Source organism: Apium graveolens, chromosome 3 (assembly GCF_009905375.1).
Source record: "Apium graveolens cultivar Ventura chromosome 3, ASM990537v1, whole genome shotgun sequence".
Classification (NCBI taxonomy): domain Eukaryota; kingdom Viridiplantae; phylum Streptophyta; class Magnoliopsida; order Apiales; family Apiaceae; genus Apium; species Apium graveolens.
Window position 1 is genome coordinate 51,879,093 of NC_133649.1, and position 15,177 is coordinate 51,894,269.

The following is a 15,177-nucleotide window of genomic DNA, read 5'->3' on the forward strand; positions in this document are numbered from 1 at the left end:
AAAGCTACTATACAGACATTCATCTTGAGTAGCCCTTCTAGTTTGCACTTTAGATGTAGCATCACCAATGATCAGTTCAAAAGGGTGATTCTTGGTCCATTTCCTTTGAGGTGGTAGATTAGCTCTAGATGAGGTTTCCTCAGTATTGTTATGATGTGAGATAGAATGTTGATTGGTTGAAACTCCCCCTGAGTTGCTGATCCTTTGAAAGAAATTGGGAATTCTGTCAACTGATGAAGTGAAATGAGTATCCGTTGACAGACTTGTGATCAATGGATGCTTCATTATGAACTTCAACGGATGATGCACTTTGTCTTTCAACGGATGCTGCATTGCTTCTATCAACGAAAGCTGAATTATGACTTTCAACGGATGCACCATTATGTGCATTATCCAAAGGCAGATTTTGAATTCTTTTCGAGGTGCCTTCTCCATCATTCTCATCTTCACTATCATCACAATATATCTCAATGTTGTCAAATTTGAGTCCTTCATGATGTCCCTCATCTGTTAGTCCATCAATCTTTTTATCATCAAACACAAAATGCACAGATTCCATGACAATGTTGGTTCTTAGATTGTAGACTCTATATGATTTTCCAGCAGAATAACCAACAAATATTTCTTCATCAGCCTTTGCATCAAACTTCCCTTTGTGATCCGGTTGATTCCTTAGAATGTAGCATTTGCAACCAAAGACATGCAGAAAGTTTAAAGTTGGTTTTCTTCTCTTGAACAATTCATAGGGAGTCATGCCTTGTGCCTGATTAATTAGAGAAATATTCTGAGTGTAACATGCACAGTTAACAGCCTCAGCCCAAAAGTATGTTGGGAGTTTTGACTCTTCAAGCATTGTTCTTGCAGCTTCAATTAGTCATCTGTTCTTCCTTTCCACCACACCATTTTGTTGTGGAGTCCTTGGAGCTGAGAACTCATGCATGATCCCATTTTCTTCACAGAACAACTTCATGGTTGTATTCTTGAACTCAGTTCCATGTCACTCCTGATATCCCTTACTTTGAAATCTGGATGATTGTTGACTTGCTTGATATGATTGATAATGATTTCACTAGCTTCATCCTTTGATCCAAGGAAATAAGCCCATGAAAACTTTTAGAAATCATCTACAATCACTAGGCAATATCTTTTACTTGAAATTGACAATACATTGACTGGTCCAAAAAGATCCATGTGTAGCAGTTGTAATGGTTCATCGATTGCCAATTCAAGCTTCTTACTGAATGATGCTTTCTTTTGCTTTCCTTTCTGACAAGCATCACACAGTCCATCCCTTGTGAATTCCACTAGAGGGATTCCTCTAACTAAGTCCTTTTTGACTAGATCATTCATTGTCTTGAAATTCAAATGGAACAGCTTCTTATGTCATAGCCAACTTTCATCTGGACTTGCTTTGCTGAGAAGACAAGTAATTGATTCTGAATCTGTAGAGTTGAAGTCAGCTAAGTACATATTCCCTTTTCTAACTCCAGTTAGAACCACTTTGTTGTCCTTCTTACTTGTGACAACACAGGCTTCAGAATTGAAGGAAACAGTATTCCCTCAGTCACATAATTGACTGATGTTCAATAGATTGTGTTTGAGACCATCAACTAATGCAACTTCATCAATGATGACATTTTCTTTTGAAATCAAGCCATATCCCATAGTGAACCCTTTGCTGACATCTCCAAAGGTTATGCTAGGGCCAGCTCTCTCCTTGAACTCTGTGAGCAGGGTGAAATCTCCTGTCATGTTTCTTGAACAACCACTGTCCAAGTACCAAAGATTCCTTCTTTTTCCATGCACACAACAAAATCAATCAAGTTGATTTTGGTACCCAAGTTTCCTTGGGTCCAGCCTTGTTAGTCTTTTTCCTAGACTTCATTCCTCCTGCATCTTTTGACTTAGGTAACTTTGGGTCAACCTTGGTCTCAGATGTAGTTGGTTGAAATGTAGGGTTAGTCACAGAATCATTTAGCATATTTGGTTGAATTTGATAAGGCATGGATTGTGCAAACATATTATTCCACATAGGCAAGTTGTATGGCATCACAGGCATACTAAATGCAGCAAAATAAGGATTATTAACATATGGCATGTTTGTAAAATGTGCATGAGGATTCTGATGAGACATAATAGGCATAGCATGCAGAGGTGACATAGACATGTTAGGCATGGAGGGAGTTAAAGGCATGGGAGCATTCTTAACAGATTTGCAGTTATCAGATAGATGATTAACACTTTTACAATGCACACAGCTTTTTCTAGGAGCATACTTATCAGGTGTGTAATTGATGTGTTCGTTAATCCCTACCTTCCCATTTCTATTAGATTTTCTTTTAGTTTCCTTTTTATCCTCAACCAACTTAAGCCTATTTTTCAACTGATCTAAAGTCATGTGTCCTATATTCACCTTACTGGCATCTTTGGATATGCTAGCTCCTTCTTTGACAAAGTTCTTGAAAGTTGAACCAACCTTCTTATTGATATTTTTCTTTTTAGAATCACTTGCCTGTTTTAATTGATGAGCCTTTGTTAGTCCCTTAACAATATAGCAAGAATTACAGAAGGGGGGTTGAATGGAATTCTTGAACCTTTTTCTCAAAATAAAAATGTTCGACTCGATTATAGATATATTTGTTTTGATTAGCACAATGCGGAATGTAAACTTAATTGAATCAAAACATAAGTAATTAAAAACAAGAGTCTTTAAAAACTTTCTGGTGGATTTAAACAATTCCACCAGAGATATATATAATATATCAAGAGGACTCTGTGTGCAAGAATGCTCACAGCTGCTTACAAATTGAACTACTGAGAATACAGGAAATGCTAAAGATTCTGCTTACAAAGATTTCTCTATTTTTGTGTTTCTCAGCTATCTCAGTTATATTTCTATTTGCTACTCTCTTGGTTTATATAATACCAAGATTACAAAGTCAAAAAGACTGAACAAATGTAAAAACTATCAGTCTTAAGCTTTGTTGCTTTTCGTCCTCTATTACCCAGTTAATGGGCTTCCACAGTGTGTTTGTATACATCTCGACGGCTGTGTGTCAGCTTTCATTGTTCAACTGCTGTTTGAATTCTTCATATGATCATCCGTCGACTTTCAGAACATCCGTTGATGGTTTAATTGATCATCCGTCGACTGCTATATTAAACATCCGTTGATAGTCATTTGATCATCCGTCGATGGCTTTGTTAATCATCCGTCGGTAGCTATTTTGGCACTTGACTCTATTTCACTTATGCAGAATTACAAGACATCATTTATGTACAATTAATCAACATATTCTGCATATCTAGTTAAAGTCAGCATGACTTATATGCTACTACAGATTCTATACAAAGGTGCATACATAACTGTGCTACAAACTTATTATTACATAAGCTACTCACTCGATGGATAAAAAGTTAATCATCCGTCGGGACTATAATGAGTTATCCGTCGGGACTATAATTCTTATCTGTCGAGTGCTACATAATTTCACTAAGTAAAATCTACTTAGATGTTTTGTTTATGAAATCATCAAGTACACAACATATGTACAACAATCTCCCCCAATTTATGTCTACTGAAATTGTAGCCATAAATTAAGAGATACTTGATGATAACAAAACATCCTGAACATACATCTTTTAAAGATAAGTAGATAAACTGAAAGTGCTTCAATTAAACAAAATGTACAAGGTTTGGCTCACAGTCAATTCAAGATACTCCTCTAGCCTGAGCAGATTTTTCTAGTTCCTTGAAGGTCTGGATCTTCTTCCAAGCTTTTTGTTATTTTCCTCAATTTGATTCTGGAGCTGCCTGTGGAATTCCAGTTCATCAGATTCTGAGAGATCTAGCTTTTCTTGCATTTCCAAGAGGGTCATTGCTAGAGATACTCAGTTGGTCTTCTAATCTGAAGAATCTTCTCACACCCTTGTCATCCATGAACTCCATCAGCCAGTAGGGCCTTAGATGCACTCTTCTCCCTGTATATGGGATGATTAGTGTCTTTGAAAGTGCATCCTTAGCTCTAACACTCCTTAGCTCTTCAATCTTCTTCAATAGTAGTCTTCCTGCAGTTACATTGAACCCAAAGTTTTTCTTGAAGGATGAATAGACTTTAATCAGCACAGCTTGGCTTTCTTGAAGAATCCTGTGAAGTGGCCATTGAATCTCTCTTCCTCCTTTGTACTTGAACACCAACCTTTCAGGTAGGTTTCTGTATGCATCAATTGCCCTTACTTCATCCAGTTCATCCAGATAAAGATTTAGATATGAAAATTCTTTGATGTCACATAAGTACAAGTAGTCTCCCATGTTGACCTTGGGTTGAGCTTTAACTACTGACTTGGATTTGAGAGGTGACAGCTTCACTTTCTTGACTGCCCTTGACTTTGTCCTTTTTGGCTTGCTAAGGATTGGTAAGTTGAAGTCGGGAATTGGTATGTTATCCCACTCTATTGGCTCATCCTTTGGCACAATAGGTTCACCATGTATGTTCCTGTAGGGATCCACCACCCTTATGTCTTCAAATACCATAGAGGGCTTTGATGCTTGAGTTATAGCTGGTGTGGATTCCTTAGGAAATTGATCTTCCAATTCCTTGTCAACAACATCCAGTTTCCTTTTTGTTCTTCTAGCCAATTCTTTCTTCTTTGGGGATTTCTTCTGTTCTTTAATTTTCTTCTTTGATTCAGCAGCTTCAGATGGTTGAGAGGGAATTTGTTGAGAAGAATTTACAGCCTGTAGCTTGGCCAAGATAACAATCTATTCTTTTTTTTGTTTAGACTTCTTTGCATCTAGAGCAGCTTGCCTCTTTTCCTGCTTTAATCTGGCTTTTTCTTCTTTCTTTGCTTGAGCAAATTGTGGATGTCCAGCTACCACACAAATTTCCTTTCCATTTTTGAATATCTTAGCAATTCTCCTTTTTGAAGCTGAATCAGCTGGATCTTTATAGAAGATAATAGATCTTGACAGAAGCTTCTTTTCATCAGGCTTGGGTGTCTCATACACAGTGTCCATAGGGTTCTTCCCAGATGATTTAGGATAATTTGCCCTTGGTTTAAGAATTGTTTCAGCCTTTATAGACTTGATGCAGGAAGATTGCCCTTTTTCCAGATAGTTCATGCTCATTTCATTCGCACTGATTGGCTTGACATGAGAGTGATGGATGGCTGACTTAACTGGCTCCTTGACTAGTTCAAACTTTTTCCGTATCTCCTCATCAATCTTATTCCAGTTGATCAAACTCAACTTTCCTTTTTCAGCAACTTTCAAATTTGCTGCTGCTGCTTTAATTAGATCTATACCATCTGCAACTGTTGGCTTGGAGACAGTAATTGAAGGTACAATTACTTTGTTGATTTGTACTTGAAGTTTCTCCCCCTCAGTTGGTCCTTTCTCCCCCTTACTTGATTCTCTCTCCCCTTTTTTGTTATCATCAAGTTGAGGAGTTAGGCCTTGTGCTTTAGCCAGTTGCATCAGAAGATTTGTCTGAGTCTGTTGATTTTGAAGAAGGATAGCCACTGAATTCTCAATAACTTGAACTCTGTCTTCCAGCTTGGCTAGCTTCTTTTCAGAATCCGATTCTCTCCTTAGTCTCAGTAATAGATCTTGCATGGTACCATATGGCATTACTGAATCTAGCTTCTCAGAAGTATAAGTTTTCAAGTCAGCTATATCTCTTTTTAGTTCATCTACACTCAGATTTTGTCTTAAGTGCTGGATCTTTATGAGATGTAGAGAGTTTAGGTGAGCTTGAAGAATGGCCTTGGTACCAGCATCTGAAGTTTCCTGAAGGGTTTTCTGAATAGCCATCACTTGCTTGACCAAAGATACACCAAATTGTCCTGGTGTGGATTCCTTTGTCCATGCCCATCCAGGTAAATTTAAAACAGAACTTGGGCCTTCATCTCCCCCTAATTTCATGCTTCCATCCAGAGAAACAGAGTCATCATCATTAGAATTTACTCCAAATTCTTCAGATGGCTCACCAGCTTGAGAAGGCATCCTATTGACAGCAGCTTTATCTCTTTGAAGAGATTCTGAGGTGTGTACTAAATTTAAAGTCTGTTCTGCCTCCACATTGCCCTGAGTAGCCAACAATTGATAGGCTGACACAGGATGAGTAAAAGTGTCAGCATCCAAGGAAATGTTATCAATTTCAGCTTTGTAATGTTGCTGAAATTGTCTTTCCTTTTCAGCATCATCCACAATTATTGACTCACTAGCAATGGCTGGATCCACCCTTATTTCTCCTGTACCTGCCTTTCTCTCATAATCTCTCTTTTGTTGCATCAGGGTCTCACCCTGGCTCCCCACCCTCACACCCTCACCTTCACCTACTAAGGTGGGACTCCTCTCACTCACTTTTGCCAATCCTGAATAAATGGATTGCTGAGATTCACTCTTTTCCTCTCCTTTTTCCTGGGAGCAACCCAGTCTCTCACTCAATGCACTCTCCTCTCTCAGTCCTAAGAGTGACTGTATTACCACTAAATCTTCTGCACTAGAAATAATTGAAGTTTGAAGTTGTGCAGAGACACTCGACGGATAAGTGATATCCATCGGGTATGTGGTAAAGCTATCCGACGGATAACTGCTGTTAAGCTTATCTGTCGGGATACAATCACTACTCGACGGATGAGCAATATCCATCGAGAGAGTAGAAATGAATGAGGTGGGAAGAGTAATTATTGTTGACTCTGTGTTGATTGAAGTTATTTGAGGCACAGATGTCACAATAGTATCTGAAAGAATTGGCAAGTGAGCCAACAAATCATCTAAAAGATGATGCTCACTTGCACTAGATTTTGGCTTCCCCAACAGAGTTAAAGAAGGGGAATCAGGAATTGAAGTGTTTATCATATCCACTTTCAGAGAGTTTGTTGGTGAGTATGGTGTTTCAGAGGTTTCAATTATAAGAGATTTTGGCTGTGACTCCACATTTATTGGAGCCACATCAAACTGAATTTGAGAAAGTGCAGGGACTGTGTCTTTAGCACCAGTTTGCACTGTGTGTGTGCCCTGTGCATCCCCAATGATTTTGGATTTCTTCTTTCTTGTGTAAGTTTGGGGTGAGCTTGTGTCCCTAACCCTTTTGGCCTGTGCTCTTGGCTGAGAGCTTTGTTCAATAGCCACATCCTTTTGGGAGGATGCAGCTAGAAGTGAGCTTTTGTCCTTTTTAAGCACTGCAGTTTGTTGGGAAACTGCAGTGTGGCTAGGCTGGGATTCACTCAACTCTCCAACCTTATCCTTGGGGTTTCTTTGATGTTCACCCCTTCTCTCACCTAACTGACCCTCCTTCACACTTCCCTCTTTGGCTTTGGTAGATTTTTCAACTGGTACCTTTTGAGATATACCAGAGGGGGTTTTCTTTGACTTGGATTTAGAAATTACAGTTGTTTTGGCAGCTTTGGTAGGCAACTGTTTGGTCATTGTCACAGTTGCCATAGCTACTCCTGAACTCAAAAAAATTGAGGAGATTGGAATAGTTGAGGGTATGGATGAACTTACCTCACTTACCTGAGGTGTCTGTATTACAGGAAAGTAGACATTGGCACATCCCTATGATGGTTGGCTTTGTTCAAATCTGCAATGATTCTTCTCTCTTGAACCCAACAAGCTAATTTGTTGTTTGGGTTCTCAAGTACAATCTCTTGACAAAGATGGTTAGCCGATATCATGAAAAATCTAGCATAATATACATTCTTTCCTCTTTTGGCTAACTCACCTAGTTTAAAACCTAACTCATACAAGACAAGGTCACTGAAATTGTAAAATTTATCTGTAACTAGCATGTATAGCATGTTAAGCATGGAAATGTTCACAGAATCAAAATTACTGATTTTTCCAGAGAAAACTTTAGTCACAACATCACACATGAAACTTCATTCCTTCCTAAGACCTAATCTTCTAATATCACTTAGCTTAGTAGTAGGAAGTGCATAATGCATGGAATTAAGCATATTGATAATATCAGTGTCATTGTGTGGTGAAGTTACATTATCATCAAGAATTTTGAAACTTGCTTTTATCACATCACTATTGATACAGAACTCATTACCTTTGATAGTTAGAGTGATGGTTTTGTCAGTAGGGTTGTAGATTGTAGTGGTCCACATCTCTTCAACAACTTCACAGAAAATTGTTGGTGATTCAAGCATGGCATAGCTTAACTTGCAGTTCTTCATGAAGTCCATCATCTTGTGATAGTCTTCTGATTGCTGAATACCCTTATTGACCAAAGCAGTGAAGTTGTTCTTCTCATAAATGAACCCAGTCTGAGACATAATCTTTACTACAGGTGCCATTGTTAGAGAATGAAAGCTTGAAGAGAAAGAGAATATTTGCTTGAGAGAGAATGAAATAAAAGCAGTTGAATTTGAGAATGATAAAAGAAAATAATTGGAATGAAATAAGCTTTTATACTATCTCAAAAACAACGGATGAAAATAATAAAGAAAAGTAAATTACCCAATAGAAATTACCTAAAATAGCCGTTTTAAAAATAAACTATAAAAATTCCACCTATTATCCGTCGTGTAATGCTTACAAACTGTAAGTATACTCGATGGATAATGTTCAGGAAATTAACGGTTAAGATTTAGGCAATTCGAAAGATGAGGATAAACTGTTATCCGTCGAGTTTTAAAAGATTCCAGAAAAGTAATTGATTTTTATTTGCAAATAGTATATCGACGGATGACTCAACTCGATGGATAATGGTCATCCGTCGAGATGCAAATTTTGACTTAGCCAAAATTTCATCCATGACTAAAAATTAGCTAAATTTCTGGCTACATTTCAACTTGCAAAATAACTCAGATAAATTCAAGAGTAATTAAGCATACCTAACTCACTTACCAACCTTGAAAAGGTGGATTCATCCAGTGGCTTGGTAAAGATATCTGCAAGTTGCTTCTCACTTGGAACAAAATGTAACTCTACAGTACCATTCATTACATGTTCCCTTATGAAATGGTACTTGATGTCTATGTGCTTTGTCCTTGAATGTTGCACTGGATTTTCAGTGATGGCAATTGCACTTGTGTTATCACAGAAAATAGGAATCCTCTCAACTTGCAAACCATAGTCTAGCAACTGATTTTTCATCCATAGAATCTGTGCACAGCAACTACCAGCAGCAATATATTCAGCTTCAGCTGTAGAAGTAGAAACTGAATTTTTCTTTTTACTGAACCAGGACACAAGCTTGTTTCCTAGAAATTGACAAGTTCCTGTTGTGCTCTTTCTGTCAATTCTGTAACCTGCATAGTCTGCATCTGAATAACCAGTTAGATCAAAACCAGAATCTCTAGGATACCAAATGCCAAGTTTTGGTGTTCCCTTGAGATATCTGAAAATTCTCTTAATAGCTATCAAGTGAGACTCTCTAGGATCAGCCTGAAATCTAGCACATAAACATGTAGCAAACATTATATCTGGCCTACTAGCTGTTAAGTACAGAAGTGAGCCAATCATGCCTTTATAGCTTGAAATATCCACAGACTTTTCTGTAGTGTTTAATTCAAGCTTAGTTGCAGTGGTCATGGGAGTTTTTGCAGATGTGCAATCCATTAGATCAAACTTCTTTAAAAGATCAAAAAGGTATTTAGTTTGACTAATAAATATTCCATCACTAACTTGCTTAACTTGTAAACCAAGAAAGTAAGTTAGTTCGCCCATCATACTCATTTCGTACTTACTTTGCATCAGTTTGGCAAACTTTTTACAAAGTTTCTCATCTGTAGAGCCAAAGATAATATCATCTACATAAATTTGAACAAGTATGCTAGAGCCATAAACATTTCTGAAAAATAAAGTTTTATCTACAGTACCTCTTGTGAAGTGATTTTCCAAAAGGAACTTTGATAAAGTGTCATACCAGGCTCTAGGTGTTTGCTTTAGTCCATAAAGTGCTTTCAGTAGATAATAGACATACTCTGGAAAATTTGGATCTTCAAAGCCAGGAGGTTGACTAACATACACTTCTTCCTCCAAATCTCCATTCAGAAAGGCACTTTTGACATCCATTAGATAGACCTTGAAATTGGCATGGGTTGCATAGGCTAAGAAGATTCTGATGGCTTCAAGTCTTGCAACAGGAGCAAATGTTTCATCAAAATATATTCCTTCTTACTGGCAATAGCCTTTAGCAACTAATCTGGCTTTGTTCCTTACTACTATGCCATTTTCATCCATCTTGTTTCTGAATACCCATTTGGTGTCTATTGGATTCTTTCCTTTAGGCTTGGGTACCAGCTTCCATACTTTATTCCTTTCAAATTGGTTTAGCTCCTCCTGCATAGCTAAAATCCAATCAGGATCTAACGAGGCTTCTTCTACCTTCTTTGGTTCTTCCTTTGACAGAAAGCTGATGTATAGACATTCTTCCTGAGTTGCACTCCTTGTTTGAACTCTAGAAGAAACATTACCAATAATCAGTTCAAAGGGGTGATCTTTTGTCCATTTTCTTGGTTGAGGTAGATTAGCTCTAGATGAAGAGACCTCATTATTGTCTTGATGTGTGATTGAGTTTTGATTGCTAGAAACTCCCCCTGAGTTTGTGGATCTTTGATTTGAGAAAGGGGTACTTTTTGATGGGTGATCTATCTTGACTTCCTTCTCCTTTTGATAACCCGACGGATGGTGAATTTTGAGTACCGACGGATGAGGCAGGTTGTTTTCCGACGGATAAAACAGATTGCCTTCCGACGGATGAAGCATTATGCAACTCGACAGATGTTGAGTTTTGTGCTTCATTGGTGGTAGATTTGTCTGCATTATCCTTAGACACTGTTTCTTGATCACTCTCATCATCACTTTCATCACTGACCATCTCAACATTGTCGAATTTGAGGCTCTCATGGTAATCTCCATCTTTTAGTCCTTCAATCTTTTTATCATCAAACACAACATGTATAGATTCCACAACAATGTTGGTTCTTAGATTGTAGACTCTATATGCTTTACCAACAGCATATCCAACAAAAATTCCTTCATCTGCTTTAGCATCAAACTTCCCATTTTGATCAGTTTGATTTCTCAGAATATAGCATTTACATCCAAAGACATGAAGAAAGTTTAGAGTTGGCTTCTTGTTCTTGAACAATTGATAAGGAGTCATGCATCTTGCTTGATTAATCAGAGAGATGTTCTGAGTGTAGCATGCAGTGTTTACAATTTTAGCCCAGAAATATGTTGATAATTTTGATTCTTCAAGCATTGTCCTTGCAGCTTCAATAAGAGATCTGTTCTTTCTTTCCACTACTTCATTCTATTGTGGAGTCCTTGCTGCTGAAAACTCATGCAAGATCCCATTTTCCTCACAAAATGCTCTCATGACATAGTTCTTGAACTCAGTTCCATTGTCACTCCTGATTCTTCTAACTTTGAAATCAGGATGATTGTTAACTTGCCCTATGTGATTGATGATGATTTCACTAGCCTCATCTTTAGACTTTAGGAAATATGTCCAAGAGAACTTTGAGAAATCATCTACAATTACTAGGCAAAATCTTTTCTTTGAAATTGACAATACATTGACGGGTCCAAATAAATCCATGTGAAGCAATTGCAGAGGCTCTTCAATTGCTGAATCAAGTTTCTTCCTGAATGATGCTTTGATCTGCTTCCCTTTTTGGCAGGCATCACACAGTCCATCCTTTGTAAACTCCACTAGAGGAATGCCTCTTACTAGTTCTTTCTTTACCAGCTCATTCATGGTCTTAAAGTTTAAATGGGATAGCTTCTTGTGCCATAGCCAACTTTCATCTTGACTTGCTTTACTGAGAAGACAAGTTACAGATTCTGCTTTAGTTGAGTTGAAGTCAGCTAGGTACACATTTCCTCTTCTCACACCAGTGAGAACCACTTTGTTGTTTTGATTGTTAGTCACAACACAGGCTTCTTTGTTGAAGGTTACTAAGTTGCCTTTGTCACAAAGCTGGCTGATACTCAACAGATTGTGTTTGAGACCATCCACTAAGGCAACCTCTTCAATGATGACATTGTCCTTTGAAATCAAACCATATCCCACAGTATAACATTTGCTGTCATCTCCAAAAGTAATACTTGGGCCAGCTCTCTCCTTAAACTCTATGAGCAGGGTAGAATCACCAGTCATGTGTCTTGAACAGCCACTATCCAAGTACCAAAGATTTTTTCTGTTTCCCTGATTGCTTGAGGAACTTGTCCCTGTTTCATCAGACTTGGCCATTAGGGCTAGATTGACATAGCTGACATCTTCATCTTCATCCAAACCATCTGCTGCCCAGTCATTTTCTTGTGTAATAAAAGCCCTTTCCTTTTGTTTGAGTAGATCAAAGTATTTTTGCTTATAATCCACAGACTCAAACCTTTTCTTACTGGAATCTGACTTCTACACTCATTTGCAAAATGCCCTGCCAAGCCACATTTGAAACATTTGAATTTTGACTTATCCACCATGTTTCTATTTGGCTTGGCTGCTCCAAAGTTCTTCTTGAACTTGAGCTTGGCAAATCTCCTTGAAAGAAATGCTAGGTGCTCATCAATGTCCTCCATGTCATTTTGGCTCAATGATTCCTCACTTTCTGCAGCTAGCCCCTTACCCTTATTCTCACAGACCTTTGAAGTTGATTCTACAGCTTCCATCTTCATTTCCCTCTCCTTTTCCAGATCAGCAACTTGTGCAATGGATCCTCCTTTCTTCATTCCTCTCTCCATTCTTTCATCCTGCTCTATCTCAAGCTCATAGGTCTTCAGAATGCCATATAGTCTCTCCAAAGTAAACTCCTTATAATCTTGTGAGTTTCTCAATGAGACTGTCATTGGTTTCCATTCCTTTGGAAGAGATCTGAGAAATTTCAGATTGGAGTCTTTAGTTTGATAGACTCTTCCATGCAACTTAAGAGCATTTAGTAGTTTTTGGAATCTACTAAAAGTGACTCACTTTCTTCATTGTGAAAATGCTCATATTGCTGAATCAGGAGCTGCATTTTATTTTCTCTTACTTGCTCAGTGCCATCACAAATTATCTGTATTGTGTCCCAAACTTCCTTGGCAGTTTTGCAGTTGATGATGTTATCAAATATATCTGCATCAACACCATTGAACAGAATGTTCATGGCCTTTTTATCTTTCCTGACTTGTTCAATGTCAGGATCAGACCATTCATGCCTTGGATTTGGAACAGATGGCTCGTTTCCTATTGCAGCTCTCATTGGAACATGAGGGCCTCTTTCTATGCAGTCCACATAGGTCTCATCTTGAGAAAGCATATGAAGATGCATCTTTACCTTCCAATGATGGTAATTATCTTTATCAAGAAAAGGAATCTTGATTCCAACATCTTTCTTGTTCATCTTGCTGAATTGTTTTGATCTTTAAACTCTTTGTAGATTAAGAGCTTGCTCTGATACCAATTGTTAGTCCCTTAACAATATAGCAAGAATTACAGAAGGGTGGTTGAATGGAATTCTTGAACCTTTTTCTCGAAATAAAAATGTTCAACTCGATTATAGATATATTTGTTTTGATTAGCACAATGCGGAATGTAAACTTAATTTAATCAAAACATAAGTAATTAAAAACAAGAGTCTTTAAAAACTTTCTGTGGATTTAAACAATTCCACCAGAGATATATATAATATATCAAGAGGACTCTATGTGCAAGAATGCTCACAGCTGCTTACAAATTGAACTACTGAGAATACAGGAAATGCTAAAGATTCTGCTTACAAAGATTTCTCTGTTTTTGTATTTCTCAGCTATCTCAGTTATATTTCTATTTGCTACTCTCTTGGTTTATATAATACCAAGATTACAAAGTCAAAAAGACTGAACAAATGTAAAAACTATCAGTCTTAAGCTTTGCTACTTTTCGTCCTCTATTACCCAGTTAATGGGCTTCCACAGTGTGTTTGTATACATCTCGACGGCTGTGTGTCAGCTTTCACTGTTCAACTGCTGTTTGAATTCTTCATATGATCATCCGTTGACTTTCAGAACATCCGTTGATGGTTTAATTGATCATCTGTCGACTGCTATATTAAACATCCGTTGATAGTCATTTGATCATCCGTCGATGGCTTTGTTAATCATCCGTCAGTAGCTATTTTGGCACTTGACTCTATTTCACTTATGCAGAATTACAAGACATCATTTATGTACAATTAATCAACCTATTCTGCATATCTATTTAAAGTCAACATGACTTATATGCTACTACAGATTCTATACAAAGGTGCATACATAACTGTGCTACAAACTTATTATTACATAAGCTACTAACTCGATGGATAAAAAGTTAATCATCCGTCGGGACTATAATGAGTTATCCGTCGGGACTATAATTCTTATCCGTCGAGTGCTACATAATTTCACCAAGTAAAATCTACTTAGATGTTTTGTTTATCAAATCATCAAGTACACAACATATGCACAACAGCCTTCAACGGATGCTCTTTTTCTTCCTTCAACGGATAACTTTCATCATCCGTTAATTCCACATCCGTTGACAATCCATTAATTAATTCTAACTCCTTTTTGTTTTTCTTCCAGGCATTCTCACAAAATGATTCAATTCCCTGAACCTTGACAATCTGAGCACTAACATCCCTAAATGTTTTCCAGGCCTTGATTACCTCTTGCTCACTTTCTAACTGTTTAGAAAGAATTTCTACTTTCTTAACGGCTTCTTCTAGTTCACTCTCAACAGTCAAGCATTTAATTTTAATCTTTTCAAACTCAATTACTTGATCCTCTAACACAGCATTCCTATCACTTAAAAACATATTATTCTTTTTTATTCTTGTGTTTTCTTTAGCTAGTGATTTAAGGGAAACACGCAAATGATATAATTCATTGGACATATCATTTATGGCTTCATTGCATTCAATTTTAGAAAGCTGAGAGAGGTCAGTAGTAATTACCTGATTGCTTGATGAACTAGTTTCATTTTCATCAGAATTAGCCATCAGGGCTAGGTTGACATATTCCATATCATCATTTTCATTGGTTCCATCTGCTGCCCAATCATCTTGAGTGAGAAAAGCTCTTTCCTTTTGTTTGAGCAAATCAAAATACTTCTTTTTGTAATCAACTTGCTCAAATTTCTTCTTATCAGAGGTTGGCTTCCTGCACTCATTTGCAAAGTGTCCACTAATGCCACAGTTATAACATTTGAACTTAGATTTGTC